The sequence below is a fragment of the Dasypus novemcinctus genome, chromosome 6 (assembly GCF_030445035.2).
Source record: "Dasypus novemcinctus isolate mDasNov1 chromosome 6, mDasNov1.1.hap2, whole genome shotgun sequence".
Classification (NCBI taxonomy): Eukaryota; Metazoa; Chordata; class Mammalia; order Cingulata; family Dasypodidae; genus Dasypus; species Dasypus novemcinctus.
Window position 1 is genome coordinate 9,694,962 of NC_080678.1, and position 7,561 is coordinate 9,702,522.

At 32.7% G+C, this 7,561-nt stretch overlaps 1 non-coding gene across 1 annotated transcript; it reads right to left on the reverse strand.

Moving 5' to 3' along the window:
• Window positions 1–7,169: 7,169 nt before the first annotated feature.
• On the reverse strand, window positions 7,170–7,302 carry LOC111760802 (small nucleolar RNA SNORA31). The gene has a single exon (XR_002794394.1). It is a non-coding gene; the product is annotated as a small nucleolar RNA SNORA31 (small nucleolar RNA).
• Between the last annotated feature and the right edge of the window lie 259 nt (window positions 7,303–7,561).

Here is a 7,561-nt window from a genome sequence, read left to right on the forward strand (position 1 = left end):
TTTTATTATAATAATATTTTCAAAGAGCAAATTTTTGGCTTTCTTGACTTTCTCTATCATATGCTTGATTTCTATTTTACAGATTTATTTTTGTTCTTAATCTTTATTTTTTCTTTCCCTGACTTTTTTGGGGGGTTACTTTGCTGAAGATTTTTTATTATTGAGAAGAAAGTTTAGATCATTGATTTTCAACTTTTCTTCTTTTCTAGTATGTACATTCATATTTCTACCTTTGAACAGTTTCACCTGTATTCTACAAACTTTGATATAATATTTTCATAATTAATTCAAAATATTGTCTAATTTCTGCTGCAACTTTTTCTTAGAAATAAGTGTTTAATTTCCAGTTCTTTGGAGATATTTATAGGTGTCTTTCAGTTACTCATATTTAGTTTAATTTTGTTATGGTTATAGAACAAATTCTGTATGATTTCAGTTCATTGAAATTTAATGATGGTTAAGCTATTGTGTCAACTTGGCCAGGTACTTGTGACCAGTTGTTTGGTCAAGCAAGCCCTGGGCTAACTGTAATACAAGGGCATTTATGGACTTAAGTCACCGTTGACTTTACTGCAGTGGTAAATCATAGATAGCTGGTTATAACTACATCAGTCAGGGAGATGTCATCAGCAGTGAATGACACTTAACCCAATCAGTTGAATCCCTTAAAAGGGGAAGTGATTCCAGCATTGAGAGAGAATTTCCCAGCTTGTCTTTGGACAGCCAACATCTCCCATAACCCATTAAGAATATTCCCTGGACTTTCATCGGAGCCCCTGGTTGCGGCCTGCCTGCAGAACCTGAACTTGTGCATCCCCACGGCTGCCTGAGAGACTCTGATAAACCTCTTACTATCGACAGATAGCCCTTGTTGATTCTGTTTCCCTAGAGAACCCTGACTAATACACTTTACTTCTCAGCATATGGTCCATTTTGGTAAACACTCTATGTGCACTTGAAAAAATGTGTATTTTGTGGTTGCTATGTTCTATAAATGTTGACAAGCTGTTTAATTCAGTTGTTCAAATGTTTTATATCTTTATTGATTTTTGGGGGGTCTGCTTTTGCCTACTAAGACAGGTATGCTAAAAACTCTACCTATGATTGTTTATGTGCCTATTGCTCCCTTTTAGTCTGTCAAGTTATGTTTATCTCTTTTGAAGATGTTTTATTTTTCATATACAAATGTAGGATTATATATCATCCTGTTGAATTGATGACTTTATCATATATGATGGTTCCTATTTGTCTCCAGGAATATTTCTTGCTTGAAAATTTACTGTTTGATAATAGTAGAACTATACCAGATTTCTCTATGATAGTGTTTCCAGGGTATATCTTTTTTGATCATCTAACCTTCAATCTTTGCATCTTTGAAGTGTGTCTTTTGTAAATAACATAAGGTTGTTTTTCAGTCCAGTGTGATGATTTTAGAACCTAATTGAATTTTTAGTCTATTTATATTTAATATAAGTATTGGTATATTTAGGTTTAAATCAACTGTTATGATGTTTGTTTTCTCTTTATCTCATCTGTTCTATGTTCCTCCTTTCTTTGCTTCTTTTGTATTAATTAAACACTTTTTTTTACTGTTCCATTTGTTCCTCTATTAGCTTATTAGTTATACATTAACTTGCTGCCTTTGTAGTGGTTACTCTAGAGATTACAATAAACATCTTTGACTTATTCACATTAATTTTAAATTAATAGTGTAACTGTATCCCAGACAGTGAAGAGCCTCACAACAGTTTAACTCAGCTTACTTCCTTCCCATTCCATGTGATATTTCACTAATATGGTTTACTTCTTCATACGTTATAAATCCCATAAAACGTTATTATTGTTGTTATGAAAAGTCGATAATAATTTTTACTCACCCATGTATTAAACATTCTGTTAATTTCCATATCCTCCTGCAGGTTCATGCATTCCCCTGGAATCATTTTCCTTCAGCAGAAGACACCATTACTATTTCTTCAGAGTTGTTCTACTGGTGGTACATTATGCCACATTTTGTTTATATGAAAACATTTTCATTTGGTCTTCACTTTTAAAACTAAATTTTTATTCAAGTGCTATTTACATATAATGAAATGAACAGATTTTCCAATATAGGCATTGATAAATGCATGCATCCATTTAGTTATTACACTAAAGAAAATACAAAATATTTCCAAACTCTACAAGTTTTCTCTTGCCGTTTTGTTTTGTAGTTAATCCTTGCCTCTAGGCAAACAATGATCTGATTTCTATCACAATGGCTTGATTTCACCTCTTCTAGAATTTTCTGTAAATGCAATCATAAAGTATGTGCTTGTTTGTGTCTGACTTTCTTCACCCATGCTGTTGAATTTCTCAGTAAATTTGTTCTTTTATATTGTTGAATCCTATTCCATTATATGAATAAACCAAAATTTTCTGGATGTTTCTGGATGTTTGGGCTGTTATCAATTTTTTTTTTTGTTATTAAGAATAATGCTGCTATGAATATTTTTGTACAAGTCTTTTGCAGGTATATGTTTTCATTTCTCTTGCATAAATACCTAAGAGTGGAATTGTATGGAAGGTGTATGTGAGCTTTTTAGGAAACAGTCAGACTGTTTTCCAAAGAGTTTCTACCACTTTACATGATCACCAACAGCTGATGAGAGAGAGCGCTAGTTCTTCCACATCTTTGCCAACGTTTGACTTTGTAAGTCATATATTTTAGCCATTCCAGTGGATGTGTAGTGTTATCTTATTGTAGTTTATATTTGAATTTCCCTGATGACTAAGAATGTTGAACACCTTTTATGTGCTTATTTGCTATTCCTTTATCTTTGTGTTTTATTCTTTGTTTTGCACATGTTTTGAGTTTTCAAAATTACTGAATTGCAAGGGTTCTTTTTATATTCTGAATATAAGCACTTTATCAGATACATGTTTTACGAATGTTTTCTCCCATTTTGTGGCTTGTGTCTTTTCATTTTCCTAATAATAACTTTTGAGGAGCAGAATTTTAAAATTATGATGAATTCCAATTTTTCAAATTTTCCTCTTATCATTTGTGCATTTTAATGTATCTAACTCATGACTATTGTTGTTTGCTATGAGCTCTTCTAGAAGTTTTATAGTTTTAGCTCTTATTTTAAGTCTATGATCCAAATAGAGTTAATATTTGTGAATGTATGAGTTAAAGGTAGAGATTCATGTTTTTTCAAATGGATTTCCAATTGTTCTAGCACCATTTTTTTAAAGGACTATTCTTTTCCCACTGAATTTCCTTGGCTAATTTCTGTAGATTTATAGTAAACCTTGAAACAAGAGTCTTTAACTTTGTTCTATATCAAACTTGTTTAGCTATTCTAAGTCCTTTGCATTTTGATATACATTTTAAAATCCATTGCCCATGTGGAATTATTTTTATAAATTGTTAGGTTCAAACTGTGAATACTTTATTTAGCATCTTCCAATCTACAGCAAGTTATAATGGTCTAAATTTTTTCTTACAACATCTTTGTCAGGTTTTTTATATTTATGGCCTCATGAAAAGTATTATTTTCTGATAGAATTTGTATAATATTAGCATAGTATCTTTATTAAATGTTTAATATAATTCACCAGTGAAGCCTCAGCCTGCAGTTTTCTTTAAAGGAAGCTTTTTAGTTATGAATTCAATTTATTTAATAGATGTTAATGTTTTGAAAGTTCTTCTCTTGCCAATTTTGCTAAGTTCTTTTCCCCAAGGATAGTGTCCATTTCATCCATAATTGTCCAATTTATTGCCATGAAATTGCTCATCATATCCCCTGGATATATTTTTTTTGTCTGTGGTAGTTTTCTTTCATAGTTCTGTTATTAGTAGTTTTTTCTCTCTTTAAAAGCAGTGGCTCAATCAGTTGGGCTCCCGTCTACCATATGGGAGGCCCTGGGTCATGTCCTGGGGCCTGCTTGTGAAGGCAGGCTCGCCTACGTGCTGTGGAGAGCCACCGGCCCACAAGCGCCACGGAGAGCCGACTCAGCAAGGTGACTCAACAAAAAGGGAGACAAGTAAAAACACAGAAAGCGGGCAGGGAATGGACACAGAGAGCAGACAGCAAGCAAGCCGCAATGGGGGGAGGATTAAAAAAATACATTTAATAAAAAAATAAAAAAATAAAAAAATAAAATTCTTTAAAAGTTTGGTGGAATTCTTCTGTGAAATCATCTGGTCCTATTGCTTTTTTGTGAGGTATTTCTTTGCTAAAGTTTTCTACTCCACCAATATTGGTTTTATTAAGGATTCTTCTTTAATAGGGTCAATTTTGGCAAACTATATTTTCCTAGTAAATTATGGATTGCATCTAGGTTTCTAGTTCATTTGCAAAGAAGTCAGTATAAAACTGTCTTATTTTTTTTTAATGTCCTCTGATCCACAGGTTATTCCCATTTGTTATTTCTTATCTTGTAAAGTTGTTATTTCCCCTTTTTTCTCATATGTTTTTGCTAGTGATTTGTCAGTGTTATTAATAAAAATTGGATTTTGATTTATCAATTAGATATATTGTTTTCTCTTCTCTATCTCATTAATCTCTATTTTGATCTTTATTATTTCCTTCCATATTCTTTCTTTGCCTTTTTTTTTAATCCCCCCTCCCTGCAGCTTTTTTTTTTTGGGTGTTGTCTGTTATCTGTGTCCATTTGCTGTACGTTCTTCTGTGTCTGTATTTATTTATTTATTCTATTTCCCCTCCCCCTTGTGGCTTGTTTGCTGTCTGCTCTCTGTGCCCATTTGCTGCACGCTCTTCTGTTCTTCTGTGTTCTCGCGTTGTCTCTCTTCTGTGTGTGTGTGTGTGTGTGTGTGTGTGTGTGTGTGTGTGTGACCTTGCTGAGTCGGCTCTCCCCAGCGTCTGTGGGTGGGGCAGTGCTTGCAGGCCCAGCGGCTCGGGCGGGCCTGCCTTAACAAGGAGGCCCCAGGACGCGAACCGAGGGCCTCGCGTATGGTAGCCGGGAACTCATCTGATTGAGCCACAGCCGCTTCCCTGTTTTGTTTTACTTGTTTACTAGAAAATGAATTTTATTCAAGCAAGAGAATATTACCTCTATCTTCTCATTTAGAAAATATAAGTATGTAAGGCTATCCATTTTCTGTTATAGTGACTTTAAATGTATTCCTATGTTGTGTTTTCATTAACATTATTTTTCAACAATGCTATAATTTCTGTTTGTATTTGAACTTTCACCCAAGAATTGTTTTAATAGAAGGTTTATTAATTTAAAGTGGAAGGGTTTTTTAAAGTTTTGTTATTTTGAGTCTTGTTGAATATTGAGAAGACAGTATTGTTAATACTATTTCTACCTTTTGGAATTTAGTGATTATGCCTTGTAAGCTAAAATTTGATTAATATTTGTGAATATTCTCTGTGAACTTAAGAGTCCATTCTCTATGTCAGCATGTAATGTTTGATATGAACCTATAAGATATACCTTATCTGCTATGCTGTTTCATTATTTTATATTCTTGTTATCTCTCCCCTTGATTGACTTGAGCTGAGTAACATGTTAGTCTCCTTGTATTAGTGGGTTTCCTTCTATGTCTCCTTACATCTCCTTGATAAATGTGCTTGCTCTATTTTTTTGGTGCATGAGCATTCATATGTGTTTTATCATATGGGTTTTAACAAAGAAATGCATCTCTCTTTGTCAAACTTAAGGTTTTTTAATCTGGATTCAAATTTTTCTGACATCAGTAATGTTCTCTTGTTATTTATTCCATTTGCCTAGTATTCTTTTGATAGTCTCTTTATTGTTAGCCTTTCTAAACCACATAGATTTAGGTGTGATTATATATATCACATTGTTGGCTCTTGCTTAGTAAAGCAAAATTAAGTATCTTTTTCTTGTCATAGGTGACAAATCCACTCACATTTTTTGATATGACTGATATGCTTGGCCTCAACTTTGTAATATTACATACTATAATTGCTATGTGTATTTTGTAATATTTGCTATGTTTCCTTCTCTGTTATGTGTATTACTGTTCTTTTCTTTGGGTATTTAGGAGTTTCCATTATTATTTGAGTGCCTGTTTTAATGCACTTAGTTGCCTGCTTTTTTAAATTAAATTTTCTACTACCTGTTTTTTTCTGTTTTTGGGGTATCTTTTGACACCCATTTAGAGCCTTTATAATTAACAGTGGGCTTATTCTATTTTCCTTTTTCCTTTTGTGTTCTCATTTTAGTTGCATTATTTCTACTTCATTAGAATATATAACATTTGAATATTATTTTTCCACCCTGTTTTAGTCTTACATGTAACCTTAAACATATTAAATGCTCACTATTAGTTCTTTTGCTGCTTCTCTCCCCCCTCCCCTCCATCCCCAATATTCTCTTGCTTGAATAAAATTCGTTTTCTAGTAAATACCTCAAGAAGAACTGTTGGCTATAAAGTTCATGAATTTTTGGATATTTAAAACTGTTTTTCTATGGCCTTGATACTTTTACAGCATAGTTGGAAATCAAATCTTGGGTTCATAATTTCTTAAAACTGCTGCTTAATTTTGTTTTATATTGCATATTGCTTTTTAGAAGGCTGATGTAAATTGAGTTTTCTTCCCCTTATAATTTTATCTTTTTGCTTGGAAATTCTGAGAATGTTTTTATTTATGCCTAGATTCTAGTCATTTTACCTGGTTATATTTCAGATTTCATCATTCTGGATCAATTTTCCCAGGTACCCAGGTAGCTCTTCCACTATGTAGAGTCAGGTCTTCTTTTCTTTCCAGAAAGTTTAACTGGATTGTAATTTTAAATATTACTTCTGTTTCATTATTTGTTTTCCCAGCTTCATGGCAGCAACTTATATGTATGTTGGATCTTTTTTTGCCTGCCTTCCCTTTGAACCACTTTCCCTTTAAACATTGCTCACTTCTCTCCTCTTCTTTTAAAATCTTATGTATTCTCTGGATTGTTTTTTCTACTTTTCTTTTGCTTAATACTCCTTATTAAATTTTTATTCAAACCTGTTCTCTTTTGGACACCATGAAACTTAATTCTTATTTCTGATATGATTTGGGTTGACTTTTTCTTGTAATTTTTAAATAAGTTCAATCAACTCTTATTTTACATCTTCCTTTTTAATTTTGTTTTCTGTTTTTAAATTTATTTCTTTATTCAAAGATTATTTCCCCTTCCCCATTTTTAGGATTTCCTGTATTCCCCCATTCAATCTTGGCTGCCACAGACAGACAGACAGAAAGCACGGGGACCTTCTTTCTCTTGCATCTATTGTGGAGACCTTAGCAGCAGACATTGAGAGCTCCAGGTCTGTCAGAAATGTGTACCTTTTTAATTTTTAAAAAATTTCTGTTTCATGGTGTTTTGCTCACATCCCCAAATGCTTGTTTAATGATATTTAATTCAGTTTACATTTTTTCTTATAGTTTTCTTCTGTTATTACTTCAGGTAGACAGAGTATTTTTATCAACTGAAATGTTTTTATTTTATTTTCTTGTCTTTTCTTCTTAGAGGCACTTTATAGATGAAGATTCCTTGTGTTTTTATATCACGTGCATGTTGTTGATGGTTTGGGATGCTTTAC